We start from the raw sequence: 18883 nt of genomic DNA, 5'->3' as shown, positions 1-18883 counted from the left end.
CTTTTGCTACTTAAAAAAAAAAAAAAAAATAGTAGTAGAATGAAAACATGACTGTGCAGGAACAAAGGCAGGAAGCACAACAGAGAGGTTGGGTCCTGAAGTGGCTGAAGGGTGTTTCCAAACAGTTTGGGAAGGTGGGGGATGCACTGCATCAAACTGGGCAGGATTTCAGAACGTCTGTCTGCCTATACCTGGGTAGAGCTGTAAACCCCACGGCTCTGTCTCATTTCCAAAGCCCCAACAGCACGGGGGATGGAGCGAGAAGAAGTGGGACAGGACCGACTGCCCACGAGCATCAGCTGCGGCAGGGACGCGGCCCAGGGCACGGCCAGCCCGGCCAGGGCACGCCGGGGACACGCCGCCCATCTCACCCGCTTTGTCCCCGGGCCGTGGGGAAGCAGCTCGGCTTCCCTGGACCGAGAGGACTGTGCCCAGGGCTGCACAGGTGACGCTCTCCTGTCCTTCCTTCGCCTCCACCGCTCCAGGCAGCCACAGGTCTGCAACATGTTGCATTACACAAAATGAGGAAGATGCTGTTGCTGAGTAACAATTTTCCTGACAAACCAGTGGGGTGAATTCCCTGGAAAAGTGAAAAATTCTAGTGGGCAGTGAAAAATAATGGATTGCACCAAGAGAAGTAGTTTGACAGCAGATGTTTGATTTGAATTCAAAGAGAGAAATAAAAATGGCTGGGCCCAACCAAGACTGTTGACCATGAAGTAGACTTTGCTGTACCTGAAGAGAAAAGGCTAATTCATCAAGCTGTAATGAGAATCTCATTGCAATTCATCTTTTATGTGAACATTTGCAGGCAAGAGTCTGGATGTCAGGAGAAAGCCCTGTAATTAATTTATCTCTGTTGTGTAAAAGGTAACAGATCTGAACGATGGGTTCTGTTCCAACACAGCTGTCTCAGATAAAAATCAAGCAGATTATTTAGGTCTGATTTCTACTTTCCTTCAAAAGAAAAATAAATAGCTGCAGAAAAATCGGAACCGTGAGAAATACACGGTTTGGAGGAAGGAAAGAAGCAGAAGCCCACCTCCAGGAAATCACCTCGGCAGGAACAACTGAGACTTCAGAGGGGAGGGAAAGAACAAGTATAATTTGTTTGCAATTGTACGAATAAATGCCACAGAGACAGTTCTTGCCCTTAGGCAGGTTTTGATGCAGAGATGTACTTGCACAGGGTCTAGGAGCAGCTCAACACGCGTGTTGTGTGGGGAGCAGGGGCCGGAGGAACCCGCAGGAGCTGCAGACGCGAGCGCTCACACGGGCCACGCGTCAGCACCGGGGGAGAACGAGCAGACCGGCTCGCTGTTTGCAGCCAATGCGTTAGGTGAGCTAATTAAAGAGACAAGACGGAAATGACAGTCAGTGGAAAACGAGGCAGCTGATGTCTGGAACAGGAAAAGCCACCCTGCCGACCCTGCCGGGCGTCTCCGCGCGGCGCCGCCGTGCTCTGCACAGCGACCACGCGGGGCCTGCACGCTGAACTGCCTCTGAGGAGGAGGAAAGAACAGCAAGGCAGAGACACAAAAGGCGGAGAAACACTGGGGAGCCCTGAAAAACAAAAAATAAGAGCAATTTGGGTATGTTCCTAGAATTGGGGATCTTAGTTTTTTTCGACTTCACATCATCGTGCAACTCTTCAGATTAAAACAACCAGGGCACTAGCCAATATGCTGATACCGTCCACAAAGATGTAGGTCTCTAGTGATTTACTTTTATTTTTTTTCCATTTGCTGGTGTGTTTGGAAGTCAGCCTGTGAGGATGTTCTTGCCAGCTGGGAAATCCCAAAGGACGTGTTCCTTCCTCTGTTTTGCTGGCAACCACGAGGAAAAATTATCATGAATGACCTCTTTTCTCTTTTCCTTCTGCACCAGCTGGCTCCAGTAGCCTTTCCCAACCTCCACTTGCATCATCTACCAAAACAGGCTCTCATTTCCTAGATAAACAGACTTCTTCAGGCTTCTCAAGATAATGCTTCATGAAAAAAACCAGTACAATGGAAATACTTTGCACGGGCTTCCCTCTTTTAAATGCACTTACTTTTTTGTTTAAAGAGCTATTGAAATAAGTAATTTTCCTCCCTTCTGTTATTCCCAGCTCTCTGCACATCAAGACACATATTTCTAAACTGGCCATACTGAAATCCATTAGATAACCTTCAAACAGCAGAAATGGAGCTCTGTGGGATTTCTCTCATAAAATAGCTCACCAGAAGAAAAACACTGAATTGGTCTTCCAAAAGTGCGCAGAAAAAAAAATCAAACCAGCTCAACCCCCCTCCCGCCCCAATCCCCGATGTTTTCTTTAACAACTTCTTGTTGATTCTGAGCAGCGTGGGGACCCGGTTGCTCGGGCGACGGTGGCGGCACCGAGACCGCGGCACCGAGACCGCGGCCCCGCACGGGGCGGGTGCCACCTGCAGCCTCCCCCCGCCAGGAGCGCCGGCGGCTGCGGGCGCTGAACCCGCAGGGCTCGTGGCAGGCGACGCGAGCGCAGGAGGCGCTGAACGCTTCTGACATGAAAACTGCACGAACTGAGAAATCCGTTTGACCTTTGGAGACTTGGACTCTGACTGACTCACTTTTCAAGCAGAAAAATCTTACAGACATCGCCCGTACGGCAGAGTGGGCTCCGTGGGTTGTATTAATTTCATATTTCTGTATGAAGATTACCTTCGCATAGCGAGCGGCAGGGTTGAACAGCCCCAGCCCTGCTCTGAGCTGCAGCGCTGCCCACGTTCCCATCGGCGTTCGGCACCGGGGCTGCAGCACGTACAGCACGGAACATCTGGAAAAAGGAGATCTCAGCCTTAGCTGGGCCAAGAGGATGGTTCTGCAGAAACTGGTGCTTGACTGATGTTCCCTTCCATCAATACTTGCTTTTTCACACTAAGTTTTCTCCATTTTCAGTTGTTCTGGTTTGAGTCCAGTTTGCTCTGTGGGGGATGATAGGTTACTTAGCAACCAAAATTAAAGTTAGATTATTGTATTAATATTGATGCTATCATTGCATGAATCATGATTCCAGTAGGAGGAATAATTTCAGTTTCTTTAAAATATTGATTTTGGAAAGATGCCAAAGTGCAGACACCTGGGGCTGAATTCCTGCTGTCACAGCTCAAGGATGAGCAGCACCGCTCACGCCAGGGCGGGATGGAAATCCGAAAAAGCAGAGGGAAATTCTACACTAGCATTTCAGTAGAGCTGCTCGCAGCTTGGTGCACAAATCCCGAACTGAAAAAAAACATTTTCACATTTGAAGGAGTTATGTTCTCCTCATGTGTACAGGAGTATTTGATGACAGAGACCTATCAAGTTGTCACTTGTATATATCACTGTAACTCATTGGATAAATGTGCTCACCTTCAATCTTATTAATGTTTTCAAAGATGAATTTAAGAAATTAAGTCACAGTTTTATCTTTTTCCACCTTTTTGTTTCCTTTGCTAAAGCCCGTCACACATTTCAGTCAAAATGTTTCAGATAATCTTCTCCACTTTAATAATGGTTTCACAAATTAGTTCATGTAACTAAAAAATAATAAATAAATAAAAAACCACCAACCAAACTCATTTTGTATCAGCTTTTCATAGCCACTAAGCATGTTCATCTTTTTCTTGGAGTTTTCTGGGCTTCACTGAGACCAGTTCTGGAGACAGAAGCTCCTAGCACGTATCAGGTGATGAAGCTCTGATGGAGTCGCACACGATTTCAAAGCTCAAATGCCTGTAGCTGGGTATGTACTTAATATTAATACCCTTCCTGAACACTGACCACAGCAGTGGCCTTTTGATAACGTGCAGCTCTTCCTCTGTAAAAGCGATGAAAACCATCTGGTGGCTCTTCCCAAAGGCGACAGGTCATGGCTGGGAGCCTGGGGCACGGGGCAGCTCCCCGGGGCTGGAAACTTCCCTGGGGTTTCTAGAGTAAGGTCAGAAACAGAAAGGAGCCATGAACGTAGAGTTCTGTTGACTCGCAATACTTGCCACATAAAACACAAAAAAATGGATTACATCAATAACATTCTGTGAAAATGTCTTTAACTGTTGTGCTTTGACCATCTTTAAGATCATAAACTTCACTCTTTTTAATGTTTTTGGTAAGACTTGTAATGAGAAAAGACAATTCTGAAGTCCTGACATTAATAAGCCTATTGTAAAAAGGTCACTTTCCCCTAAGAATGCTTTATTATCAGTGGAGCAGAATAGCTCTGAATATGTAATGACTTTCATCTGATGATTGCCCTGTATTCTTTTCTAAAGAAAGAAGGCTTCAGATGTTGATAATTTACATACATGCGTTGAAGTGTTTGGCAGCAGAAAAACAAACTGGTTCAGAGAAATTAACTATAAAGCAGCTACAGAAGAGGCATGAAAATTAACTTCTGATCTTCATGGGTCTCTAAGAGGTTCTGAAAAGCACCAGAGGTCTGACTGTCCTCCAGGACGCCACCGAACATCCTCAGCTGAGGGAAAACCCACGTGCTGAAGATTCACTTTCTCTAGAAGCCCTTGTAAAGACTTTCTCATTTGCATTTGTTTTTTCTACTGTGGTGTAGAAACTCCACCACTCGCATTGAGCAGCACATAAAGGATTAGGAGAAGCGCAGAGAGGACAGGTATTAATTTTAGTGATACCAGGAACTCAGATTAACGACCAAGACCAGCAGCCATAAGCAAGACCAGAGGGACCAGCAGGTGACTGTCCCCAGGATCGTACAGAGCAGGAGAGACCACGGGGAACCGTGGGATCGGGATGAGCCCCTAGGGTGGGACGTGCAAACCCCAAACAGCCCCACACGCGGCACTGGGGTTTGCACTGCAAGGTTTGCACTCTGGGGCTTGCACCGCCGGGGTTTGCGCTCTGGGGTTTTAACTCTGGGGTTTGCACTGCTGGGATTTGCACTGCAAGGGTTTGCATTCTGGGGTTTGCACTGCAAGGGTTTGCACTCTGGGGTTTGCACTGCAAGGGTTTGCACTCTGGGGTTTGCCCTCTGGGGTTTGCACTGCCGGGGTTTGCACTGCAAGGGTTTGCACTCTGGGGTTTGCCCTCTGGGGTTTGCACTGCCGGGGTTTGCACTGCAAGGGTTTGCACTCTGGGGTTTGCACTGCACGGGTGTGCACGCCGCGGTTTGCACCATGGGGGAACCGGCTCCGCCGGGAGCTGCCGCAGCTCCGGCACCGCAGGCCCTGCTCGCTGCCGCGTTCTGCACTCCTGCCAAACCAGGAGCTTTCCCCAGGAGAACTGCGTGTTCATAAATAGCTATGCCAAAGCTTGTTTGTTGTTTTGAGTCATTAAATTACATTGCACTTAATTACTCCCAATCTACTACGAATGAAGGTTTTCCAACAAAAGCTGCCTCTGCTAAGAAACCATTTTTATATACTAATGACCTTATCTCAAGAATGCTTTTCAAAGAGCATTTGAAAAACATCATGCTCCATTTACCAGGGGGACACACAGTGGAAAGTAAGTATATTTTTAAAATAATTTTTTTCAAGAAAAAATACTTTTCTAAGAGTGCTCTCTAGGGCAAAGGCTTTGCCTTATTGGGAAGGCCATTTATCTGGGGACCAATTAGCTGCTGAATTTCATCAGCAAAACAACACTGTGCCAATTCACCGCTATTTCAAAGGAAATGCTATGGATATATTAACAGAGCGTGGTACTTTGCTGCAAACCAATGGCTCCTGACTCCACATCGAAAGTCATTTCATGATTCTGCAGGGGGGCAGGAATGCAGGTACGGCTGGATTTGGGACAGTTTGCTTCATTTCACCTCAGCACTTGGAAATAACCAATGTGCAATTAGTGGGACCAGCTTACAAACCTCTCCTCTGTACATTTCTGCTTATCCCAGAAATATGCATTTCCAGGCTGGCTCAAACATTCAGAGCGCATTAATGCAACTCTTTGCTCAGAGAGGTTTCGGCATGTCCAAAAGTCAGGTCCTTTGGGAAAGTCCCTACAAGTGTCCAGAAAGAAACAGGTTTAACTGGTGTGGCGCAGGGAGGAGCGTTTGCTTGGGGTGAGCAGGAGTTTGGGCAGTTTGGCACCTCTCGTAACGGTGTCAAGTCCTTTTCATGTGCCAGAGCATCAGAGGACAAATAGAAACAGTTTTGAGGGATAAGTGAGAGTTAGAAAGGGGATGCGGCAGAACCAGTGGAGTGGGGGCAGGACAGCAATGAAGATCATCCAGTTTATCAAGCAGCTGGTGAGACATGAACTGGAAACGGGACTTGGCTGAACAAGGAGCAGCAAGGACACGGGCAGTCCAGCCTCAGCGGACTGAGGATTTGTGACTCTGCCGCTCTCTGTGAGTCACATCAGCTGACACTCAACTCCTGAGGTGCTTCCAAGTGTGGCCCGTGTCATCTGCAGCAACGACAGGGCTGCCGCCCAGCCTGCCCTCTGGTTTGGGGATAATGTGAAACAGGAGGAGCCTTAGTAGCTCTGCATCAGGAAAAGGGTATTTAACCTCATTTTTCCAAATCCTAATCGCATCCTCATTCTTCCTAATACTGAGCTAATAAATGAGGCAGTTCAGATTTCACCCTGGCATTTCAGCACACCATTAAAAAACCCACAACGGATTAAGCAACCATTAGATATACTGTTCATTCTCCGCCAATGCAACTCAACTGCCACATTTCACAGATGGGCTTAGCAACTGATGTTCTGTGTGGGCAGAAGCAGCAGGGTGGGCTGATTAAGCCAGAGTAACATTGCAGTTTGGGGCTGCTTCTCCTGTTTCATTGTGATAGGTTTGAGTTGGTTTGTGCTTTCTCCCTTCTGTCACCAGTGCATCTTTTCGGATGGAAGAAATCCCGTTACAGCAACTGCATCCCCAGAACAGAGTTAACTCGTGCGTGAAGTGGTGACATGAGCACTGGGGTGTTTGTGTTCAACTACGGTCCCTCACGTCTCCATTAAAGAATGAACCACTGACAGATGAAAATATTTATGGTTTCCATAAAGCTTGCTTCATTTTTCATCCTCTCATGGATGAAACACTTGCTTAATGTCTTTTACATCAAGTAAGTAATTTCTTTATGTGGTATCATCCAATCTGCTTTCCATTCCCCATCTCTGTTCCCTTAGAAAGCTGAACACTAATTGGTATTCGGTGAATAAATTGTCATTACTTCTATTAATTATATCACATTGTTCAACACGCAAGATAAGAGAATTACTGTTCTCAATACCAAACAGAGATGCTGTTTGTGTCGGGAGAGAGGCCAAGAGGAACAGGTACACTAGTCCAGCAGCAACACTTCCCCAGTGAAAGCTGCCTTTTATCAGCCCTTCTGAGCTCTGAACTCTGCTTAGGGCCCAGCAATGAACCAACACGTTCTACCAGAAGGAGCAAACCGGTTCCCAGGCACCGCTGCTGTGTGACACCCCCGCCGTGCGTCTGCACGCACTCGGCACCGCAGCGCACACAGCACCGCTCCCCGCTTTAAACGCTCACAGACAGCGGGTCACAACGCTAAAGTTCATCTGTACGCTGGTGTCTGATTCAGGAAAACAAGAACGGGCTGTTCCAGCTCATATGCGGGCAGCATTTATTATTTATTATTATATGAAGGTTTTGTTCAGAGGCTGCTGGGACCTTGTCTGCAGCCACGGGAAGGAAGCGGAACAGAGAAACCAGGACCCGCCCTGGGCCGGGGGTCTGCACGGGGCAAACACGGAGTTTCGGAAGGATGCCCAGCAGCAGCACAGCCTGGAGATCCGAGAAAACTGAAGGGGAGAGGGGAGAGAGAGCAAGAGAACTTGTAGAGTTCCTTTTGTCTTATTTTTTCTTTTTTTGTTAAGAGAAATAGACTTGGAGAAGGAAATATCTGCACAGCCCAATTCCCAATTGCACATTTCAGTTTTGAGTCCAGAGATGAACAGGCTGCAGTAGTGTGAATTGTTACAATAACATTAAAAATTCAGCAGAACTCATTATCCCAAATTTAATCGCTCCCTCTGAAATTCTGTCAGACTCATTATGTTGGCTCCCTTTTTGACATGGTTTAAGCTCCTCCAGAGAGCAGCTGTACAATAGCAATAATGATTATTAAATTGCTGTCTAAAGCTTCACTGGACATCAAAAATAAGTAGACTAAATTCACACTTACAGCCACTTTTTAAAGAAAATTATCATTGTACCAAAACAGCACAGCTGATGATATGTCCTTATGGAGTTACGGGAGGGGAGACGTGCTGTGTCCAGGAGGCTTTTGAGTCATCACAGGTTCCACACTACAGGCAGCAGAGTTCATTCACATTTTTTGCAAGTCATATTTGACTAGGATTCTTGTATTTCTCACAGGACTGCACTGTCAGGCAATGTACAAATGTTATGCATTTAAACAGTCTGCTTTGCAATAACACACCCATTCAAGTTGGCTTTATTACACTTCAACGTATTGTACATATTCAGCTCAACTTCCTTCTCATGAGGTTTCATAAATACAGAACCCAACTGTTGCGTATCTTAATCCTCCTGCCCGAGCACCAGGCAGGAGTGGCCACCTCAGCAAAACTCCTCTGGTACAAATACGTTCCCTGCACAGAAGCACAGCTCTGCTCAGATGAACCCCAGACCCAACGTGCAGGTGCAATTTCCACTGCACAGCAGGTTTCTCGGGCAAGTAAAGCCCATCGGCACCCCCAGCTTCACCAGTAAAACCAGTGCTGATCGGGTGTTTGGGCTCGAGGCCAAAACAGTCCAGTTTTGGTACATCAGTAATGTCTGGAAACCACATTACTTTGTTTCCTCCAGAGGCTGTTGGTGTGCCGGCGGCAGTGAGAGCATCGCGCAGGGCAGCGCCCGGCGGACGGGACACGCGGCCACCCCCAGCCAGGGAATGGAGCGGCGCTTGTTGACATCAACAAACAAATTACAACAAACGCTGGACTTCACTTGGTTAATTTAAAGTTGCACTGGGTTGTGTAATAGCTGTTGCTTTCTCTCCCGAGAACAGGGTCAAAACCTGTGCGGCAGCTACACAACGGAGCGGAACCATAAGTCACATAAATACTCTCAGCCCTGTCGGCAGCACAAGGATGTTCAGTGCATTTTTCATTTTAAGGATAAAGCGCGTTCTCAATTAGTGCTTAAAACGAAGCTTGAGTCCTTGATTCATCAACTGAAACAAATTGGAGGACTTCTGAAGAAACAAAAAATCCCAGAATAACATAATATTCAGGGTTAAATGTGACGAGAGGAGAAAAACCGATACAGGAGAACGGGGCAGAATAACACATCAAAGCGCAATTATGGTCCCAGCGGAACTGCATCTGTTGTTGAGAATATACATAAAGGTGTTCAGGATGGTAATGAAGATACAGGACAGTCATATTCCAGGAGGCTAACACATGTAAGGATAACAAGATTCATTTCTTAATAAGGGTTTCTCTTTATTTTTTATTAGGAAATGGATCTGCATAAGTCATTTATACTTTCACAACACATGAATTTTCAGGGGGAGACTTTTCAACTGCCTAATCACCATCTGGCTGCTCTAAGATGATCCTGTTGTGCTTTCTTTTTCCCCATTTTAATTCTTTTTTTATTCCCCGTGTCCCTTAAACACGGGGAATAAAATCCCCTGAGTTTTAAAATCTTCTGAATTCTGATTTTTGTCTCAAAGAAAAGTACGAGAGCATGTTATTTTTTGCATCATAGATCAGTCTAAACGTACACTGAAACCAAAGATTTGATCATTTGTTGTCTGTTGATTCCTGCCTTACAACTGAGTTTATTTAACTCTATTCTTGGATGAAAAGTACCTTTTTTGCCCTCACTCCTTTTGGACAACGACATCTATTTACGTCGAGCCGTATTCAGCCAGTGCCTCTTCCCAACCGCCCAGCTCCAGGAGCCGGGTCTGAGCAGCGCCCCGGGGGACGCGGAGTCCTGCAGGACTGCCCAGCCCGCGGACACCTGCACCTTGCGCTGGATCTGGGGTTTCCAGCATCACTTGGAAGTCAATGCAGCACAAAAAAGAGTCAAGTCCTCCTAAAGAAAGCAATAACTGAGCCAAATCAACCTCCAAGTACGCTCCATCAGCGCTGTTGCCACCCCCTATTCATCAGGAACAATGAGTGCAGGCATTGAGATTCCATGCTGGTTTTATAAACAGAATGCTGCCTTTTTAGTATGTCACATTTAGGCAAGAGAACAGATTCTGGCTGTAAAAAAGTACCCTTGGAACCTGCTTTTATAGTTCTTACTTGAAATATTTCTGAGCAGTCCTCTCATCACATGCATTTAAACAACTCCAGCCCCAAGAGTATAATAACCCACAGCAAATATGCTGACTTTTCCAGAGCATAAATGCAAGTCTTGCATGCAGGTCACAATTTAATGAGTTCACAGACAACAAAGTCCCCAAATGAGAGGGGAGTCAATGCTAATTATGATGGGGAGTCCCAGGGGCTGCAGTGCATCTGTAGTGACACTCACCTGCAAGCACCAGCTTTTCGCGCATCGATTTTAAGGTCAGCATCAGGCACAGGGCCCTGCTGTGAGCTGTGTCCCTTTGCCCCCAGGTCTGCACCGAGGGGATCAGACAGACAGCGACTGGGGAAACACCCCACGCTCCCCAGGCACAATTGCAATGAAGGAAAACCCAGATTAATGAATATTTAGCAAGTTACCACACTCTTATTCATGACAGATGTATTTTGGATTTAAAAGAATGTCAAAACCATTCACTGCAATTCTCTTGTGCAGTTGGATCGGTTCCTTTTCTAGGAGCAGCCAGTTTTGTGGCTCCATCCCACACCCACCTCCCGAGGACCAGTTTGGGGTTGGAACTGCTCAGAGAGGAACACGGTAGCCGCAGATAGCTTGTGTTTGGGGACTTTTCGGTTACATTTAGCTTTGGTCTTGGAGGTTGTTTATGTCTGCTTTGTATCTGCCACGAGTCCAAGGATTTCTCAGACACTGCTCCCATTATTTCTTTAAAAGAATTACCAAGACAAAAGAATCATATGCAACCAAAAATATCACCTAAGGAAGAAGAATATCTGTTTGTGTGACCAGACGGGTACAGCCAGGACAAGTGCTGCTGGCACCAGAGCAGGTGGGCGGTGGGGACGCGGCTGCACAGAGCTGGCACAGCCCGTGCCGCAGCGCCAGGGTCCGTTCTCAGACAGGGAAGGTCAGGCATGCGTGGCTGGGAGCCCCCCTAGCCCCCAAGTCTGTCCTTAACCCCTAACGCGAGGTCTCGGCACCTCCGCTCGGCCAGCGCCACGCTCCAGGCTGTCACCCCCGTGCCGGGCACGCCACGGCGTGGGCAGCTCCGGATGGGCACGATGGAGCCGGGGGCTCCCGGGCTCTGTCCTGAGCCCCGGCCACCCCGGCTCCCTGCGGCAGCGACGGGCTCTCGGGGCTGCGACCACCGTCGCCGCTGCCGCGGGGACCCCGTCCCTGCGCCTACCTGGGGACACGCAGCTGGAGCCGCAGCAAAGCCGCACGAGGGACAGAGGTGTGTAAAATGCTCTCTTGGTGAATTTAATGCCTAGTGATAAAACGTTTTATCCCTTCTGGAGGACAATATTTAAACAGATGCTATTAGTGGTTGTATTTCAAAAGTCAATGGGGCTAAATAAATCTAACATGCACTTCTCCTAAAAATGTTATGAGGCCAAGCTCTTTTTTTTTCTTTAGGTGTTCAATTAAGCAAAAATACATAGATCTCCCACAGAATTTAAGGCTGCCATGAACAGGAAAGCTTTTTGGTTAAGCTTTCATCTCTTCATGTAAAGAACTAAACTGATGATTTTTAAATAATTTACATCCCAGAAGTAGTATTAAAAAAATGTCCCAAATGGAGCTAAAAGCATCGTAAATATAATTTCCTGTCAGGTAATACGAAATACTCTGATGAATGAATAGCTCCTAAAAGGACACTAAGTGTGGACTTGGAAGGTCTGACTCCAGTTTTCTGAAAATGCTGGCTATGAGTCGTGTGCCATTTGACTTCATTTTTGCTTGTCTCAAGCAAGCCCTCTGCAATACATGAGTGTGCACTTTTTTTCCTTTCTCTGATTTATTACATCAGTGCTTATGTTTTAAAGAGACTTACTCATCTGAGAAGCAAAGGGAAACTAGTCATCAACCCAGAATTTGGGGAAGGGTGGGGAGGGAATCATGACTCTGTTTACGGGCTGGATAAAGATCCTTTTGAGCACATCACCAGCTTGCCAATGAATGCAAATGTCTTTTATTTTTCTTTCAGTGTGCCTGTGGGAGGGGGAGGAGACAGAGGAGGGAGTCAGCGTTATCTCTGCTGTTGTAATGCTGAATTAAGACAACCACCTGCCCATCATCAACTTGCAAATCCTTTTTGCTTTTCAAAGATAACTGACATTTCACAGCCTCCTGTTGCCCATCTTGCTAAAATATTAATGCACCCAAAGGTTCAGATGGCTGCAACCATCCAGAATGGAGAATCAGAAATTAAAAGTAAACAGGCAGAACAAAACCCGATAATGAACATTTGGTTCTGAACTTGCTGTTAAGAGGAGGTGAGCACGCATTGAGCCTGAGAGTGATCCTTTCTTGTTATTAATGCAACATTTAGTAGCCCTGCCTCCTCGCCTGTGGTTTCCACCATCTCTGTTCTCACACCACGTTCCCCATCGCGGTTTCCAGCCCCCGTACCCGGCTGTTGCGGTGCCCATGCCCTGTCCCTCCTGTCCAGCTCGCTTTCTTCCACGGCACTTCCCGTGCCATCTCCTCACTGTGCAAACAGCCTGTTTCTCCGGATGTTTTTAATTACCAGTCTGAAAATACGATGGGCAATTTTCTTGTCTCATTCTTCTCAAATATTTCAGGGACACTCTGAACATTTGGTTGGTTTGACTAAGGACATCAGCAATACACATGTAACAGACTAAGATTTTTCTTTCCACACCCAAGTGACCGCGGTTAATATTTACGTGAACAAAAGGTAACTATGAAGTGTGGCCGTGAGCAGATGCCCCAAATTCCTGCCCTGGAGGAGACGTTAACTGGTGTGGAAATGACTCAGTAATGGTGCCAAGGGTACACAGATCTCCAATTTTGTCCCACCCTGTAATATAAAACCAAGTGAGGGCACCTAAATGATTACAATGATTACAAGAACCACACCCCAGGCAGGGATGCTGAAGAACCACAGTGGGCCAGAGCAGAAGGGCCTGGGGACCTTGATGGGAGCTGAAGGGGACAGCAGAAAACAGACGGGGATGAAGAAAGATTCGTTTGGCAGGTGGTCTCCAAGGCATTAATCACAGCTCCTGGCACGGGTGAAGACCCAGCCAGCCCTTCCTCCAGCCTAATTCCCACCAAAGCATTACAGCACAAGATGGTATTTGCCGTAAGCAGGGTTTTTTTACACACGCAGCTCTGGAACTTAAAATAAATTCATTCAAGACATTGTGCTGGATGTCACTTTCCCTTGCCTCAGGAAATAATTCTGGCAGATGTTTATAAATGTGAGCAGTGCTTACTTCTGTAATGCAGCACCGCCTTCTAAAGGAATATTGATGTTGCTCGAATTATACCTGGTTTTAATTGTGTTATGGAACAGCAATCTTGTTTTACGCAGTGGCATTTATTTTGATGCATAGAGACTTTTTATAGATTTGTTGCTCGTCACAGTGAAAGTCCAAAAGAACGGGACAAAGGCAAGGCAATAAACAGAAAATGAGCTCTGTTGCCCACTGACACTACAGACCCCTGATGTACCACGATTCCAACACCAGAGCCCCGATCCCGGGGCTCCCAAAGGGCGGTCACCGTGCCGTGGGGAGGGCTGTCCCTTGGTAAAGGGGGACGGGCGGCTGACAGCAGTTCAGTTTCAGGGCAGTTATTCCTTTTCTTTGCTTGCGTTCTACAACTGATGTGACTCTTCCAGCTACAGCCCTGGTGGGACCACCCACCTCACCCCACGCTGGTGACGGAAAGGCCGCGGCTGAGCTGAGCCAGGACAGCGCGGGGCACCGGCCCCGTCTGCGGACAGGGGCAAACAGCTTGTCCAAGAGAGACACCCAGCAAACCACGAGAGACGGGAACAGATACTGAACACCTCTACCTACCACACCAACCCACCCTCCCTGAAGAGGGCGAAATGTGTAATAACTCTTAGAAGAAGAAAACTACGCTCAGCGAAGACGTAAGACAATGCAGACGTTATGGGAAGTACTCGCAGTTTCCTTCCGCTCTGAGTGAAATCCAGGAATGATAACAGCTGAACCCCGAGGAGAGGAGGATGAAAGGGCTTTGCTCCTGGGCATGTGACAGTGCCCCCCTTGTGGGACCAGATGCGAGGAAAGAGCAGAGAAGAAAAGCAAAGCTGGAACTGAAAGACTTTTTTTTCCTTTTTTTTTTTTTTAAAGAAAGAACAAACTGAAAATGATCCTGAAAGAACAACTGTTCCTTTCAAAGCCATTAGTTTGGGAAGCTGGCTGCAAAAGAGTACATTTTTGAAATGTGGCTGCGGTTACCAGGCAACTGCTGAGCCCCTGCTCCGCTGCCAGCAGCGCCTCGAATTCGGGAGGGCCGGGGGCAGAGCCCGCAGGTCCCCCAGTACCCCCCAGGGCCTCGTGTGGAAGGGCCCGGGGGGCCCAGAGCGGGTGCTGCCCGCAGGTGTGGGGCTGGGGATGCTCCAGAACACGTACCGAGGGTGGAAACACAGCGATGCGTCTCACTGGAGAGTCTGATGGAGGAACAGGGAGAACGGGGAAATCTGAAATAAACCCAGGAGCTGCAGCAGAAGAGCAATAGTTCTATGTGGGTGTAACTAGGAGCATAATTTGATGTATATTACTAAAACTAAGAGAAACAGCAAACAGAACTGTAAATTAAAGTTAATAGTTCTCACATGCATTGGACACACTGAAGTGTTTTGCATGATTTTGTACAGCTCGGGGATCTAGCAATGGAAAGAAGAAAACAAAACCTCCTGGGACCTGAGACTTCCAGGCTGGTTCTGTGAGCAGCTGAAAACCCACAACTCCGCTGGGTCCAGAGCTCCACGGTGTCTCATCCCAGTAACTCCAGACATGGATATCATTACGCTTATCTAATCCACGAGCTGTTTTGTTACCTCCCTTACTGTTCTAAATGAGAATTAGGCACAACATGTGCTTAGTTTAGACTCTGAGTTGAGCTGGCAAAAATCTAAGCTGATATCTAAGCTGTACAAAGAGCTGTCCAAGGGGTTTGATTTCCAGGGAACTGGCCCCAAACCTTCACCTGCTCACGCTGCCCCACAGCCCCTGGCAGCCGCGTCCCCAGACCCCGCCGGCTGGACCCGAGCCCTGTGTTCAAACGTCTCGGCTTGAAGCACCGGCAGGAAGACGGTGATTAAATGTCGTACGGGACTGCTGAGGACACCAACACCAAAAATGCCCATCTACATCTGCTCTGTTCATCACGTAAAAAATTAGGACTGGGGACATAAACCAGTTGTCCACACAATCCAGCATCCTGTCACTGATGCTGACGACTTGCACAGACTTTCTAAGTGCACAAATGCTCCATGCATGGTATTTGACATAAGGGGTGCTCTCAAATCATTGGGAGTTTTGCCAATAATTGTATTAGTCCTGATTATTTTCCCTATGTTACACATAATAAGGCATCTATGTTATGAAATCAGTCATTCTGAAAAAAACTGTGTTGTGCATAACTGAGAAAAGAAAGGTCTTGCTGTACTCCTGTTTCATTCCATTATCTATCACTAATGGGACTGTTATTACTTCCTTACATAGATGTATTTCACACCCTTTGCATGTCACCAGGCAAATGTGCAAACATTTTTTTTAAGTCTTGAAACTCAGTTTGAGAATCACTGAACACCTGCACCTCCAGTTCGCTATTTCTCTAGCATTTGTGTTTCTACATTCCTCTGTGATGTTGCCCTTGTCCTTCTCCCGTGATCCCCAGCTCTTTGGCTTCACCTCTGACCATTTTCCATGTTTGTTGTTTGTGATGCACTTAAAACTGGAGGGAGGGGGAAGCTTTCGCCATAGAAAAACTAATTGCCCAACTCGATAGTGCTGCCAGACAATCACCTAACCCACAGGCACTGAAGACAGCAGACTAATTGCCATGACTCCACTATTTCTCCTTTCAAAGCCGAGAAAGGTGGTCAGTGTTAACCGCAAGGCCAGCTTGCAAAGAGCACGGTACGGTATCCCGACTCTCATTTACACTCTGAATCAGTGTCATCTTCACTGTACTGGGTGTTCAGAGCTCACTAATTGTTGCTGTTGGTTCCTAATAATGACTGATTGAGCCAGCATAGGACAAACCCCCTGATCTAACAACCTCCCTTTTCTCTGCAGAATCTGCAAAGGGAGGCTACAGAGGTTTCTGAGAGGCGCTGGTGCTGCTGTTATATTTTATGAAATAGGCAGGCATTGGAGACATTCAAATGTTTATGGCTCAGGTGACTTTCTATGTACTCAGGTTTATTATGGTCCACTAAAAATAAAGAACAAGACATTATTAACACTTGTCAGAAAAACAAGCCTTCAAGCAGAAAACAAAAGCAGACTTATTTGATCAAAGACTTTAGCTGGGGTTGCTTGGTGATCACCACAATGTAAGGTCTTATCCACATTACTCCTACACGTAGTCTGGCTGAGCAGCTCCAATAAAGCAGCCCTTGAAATCCAGCTCTGGCTCTGAACACGGGGAGGACCAGCATCTCAAGAGCCTGGTGTGGTACCTAACAGAGCAGTGACGCAAGGTGCTGGTGACGCTGCAGGTGCACTGCAGTGTACTTCTCTTCAACAAACAGCTGCATTTAAAAGATAATACCAGTCAAGAACATCAAAAGGCACCACTCAGAAAAATACCAGTACTTTAAGCTAAATGTGTTTTCTGAGGTTGAAAAACACTCGAAGAGGAAGGACAAAGATAGTAAGCTGACTTGGCCACAGACTGTCCATCTCCCTTGAGCTCAGCACAAAGGGATCCCACAGCTCATACACAATACCAGGAAGGAATACACATCCCAGTTACTTTTGAAGGCACTTGAATAGCAGGAAGCACTCTGCTTCTCACGGTGTGATTGCAAACACGCTGTTTTCTGTGCGCCTTCACAAGCCTTAGTGCTTACGCACTCAGGACCAGGACGCCAAGGAGCCAAGCTCCACATTCTGCTATTGCTGTGTTCCTCGGAGCACGGCGGGACCGGGGGGCCAAGCACGGAGACACGGCACGGCCGGGGTCGGACACGCACCGCGGGCAGCGGCGGGTCCCGCGGGCTCGGGCACGGCCGCACCGCGGGCAGACACCGCGGAACGGCGCTGTGGGCGTCTGCACCCCCAGCGGGTTACGGCCCTTCACTGAGCCAAGGAAAGGGGGACATCAAAACCAACAGAAACACGTGGGCAGAACTGGGAGGACTACAGGAGGTGTGACCACAAGGGCTGAACAGATTTTGAGGCCAAAAAGAACCAAGACTATTCAGTCCAGCTTCCTGTAGAATACAGACCACTGAACGCCCAGTGACCTGCACCGCAGCTGTGTCCTGTGGTCATGCTGCACCAGAGACCATCTCTTACGACTATGGCTGTTACTCCCCAAATCAGAATCGAATCACCTCAAAGATTACATGTATATAAAAACACTTCTGCACACATGTTGCAATACGCTCAATACATCACCAATCCAAAGTGCTCCCGTGTTCTTTGGGTTCAAATCTTTCAGTGGTACTTTTAGCAAATTTACCCTCAGCAGCCACTTAGAAACAATCCCTTTGCATCACCACCATCTCATGAGGGTCAGGTCAAATTATATCCTCAATTTAGTTGCTTTTGCATGAAGCTGCAAGCTCAAAGACCAGCAGAGATCACAAAAATGTTGGGTTTTACTGCAAAACTAACAATAAATTTTACTCCAGAACTCATGTTCATGTCTGTCTACTCTGCCCAGTGCCTGCAGCTGAGTCCCTTGAATCCCCTCCTGTTCGCTGACAACACCTAGCTGTCTTGTTCCTCGTTGACAGTACAGAAAAGCCATGTCATCATCTAATTTTTGTTCCACCAGTTGAATTTCTTTTCCCAGGGATGCTAACCACACCACCAGCACTTTCTCATGCAGCAGTATGTGCAATTGCCATCTGTGTAGCTGGCATTTCTTCAAAAAGTATTTAAATATCTGTGGAACTTAAAAGAGTGTAAATGAAACATGAGAAAAAATGTAACACAACATAATGTATGCCTGAAGTAAGGGAACATCAACAAGTTTGCACTGTTGGAAAGGAGGAAAAAACCCCCGGACAAGTGCTGCAGTCCCAGATCTCCGTGCTGCCGCCCGGTGATGAGCACTGAGGCACTCGGGAGCTGCACAGCTTCGTAACACACAGTGCAAAGAACCACCGCCACTTCTTGTTTATTTTGAAGCTTCCTCTCACCATTTTATGTGATGCTGTGTTAAAGGTGAGAAACAAAATCTTAATGACCTCTAGGCCAGCGACATCCTGACCAAAACTCATTTTATTTACCCGTTCCTTTTTCACAGTATACTTCAGTCTTTAATGAACTGGGAGTTGAACAATAGGACCAGCTACAGTTAGAGCAATCCTTATTGATGCCGAGAATCTACCTTCACCCTCCAAATCCCTCCTGAATTTGGCTTTGTTTTATTACGTCTCTCATATTTTCGAATGCTAGTTCACCTCCACTTAGACACTGGGAGTGTGTTCAAGGCACTCATCTATGCTATCCTTTTCCAACATTTATCTTTTAAGGAGTTGTTTCTTCAAGCATCCATTAGTGGGAACAGAATCTGTCCTTTCAGATCCTCAAAAGGCATGAAGTGGTATTAATTGCTTCCAAAACTACAACCCACCTTAGCAGCAACGACAGCAGG

This window comes from Caloenas nicobarica, chromosome 17 (assembly GCF_036013445.1).
Source record: "Caloenas nicobarica isolate bCalNic1 chromosome 17, bCalNic1.hap1, whole genome shotgun sequence".
Lineage (NCBI taxonomy): Eukaryota > Metazoa > Chordata > Aves > Columbiformes > Columbidae > Caloenas > Caloenas nicobarica.
Note: the sequence above shows the minus strand (reverse complement) of the source record.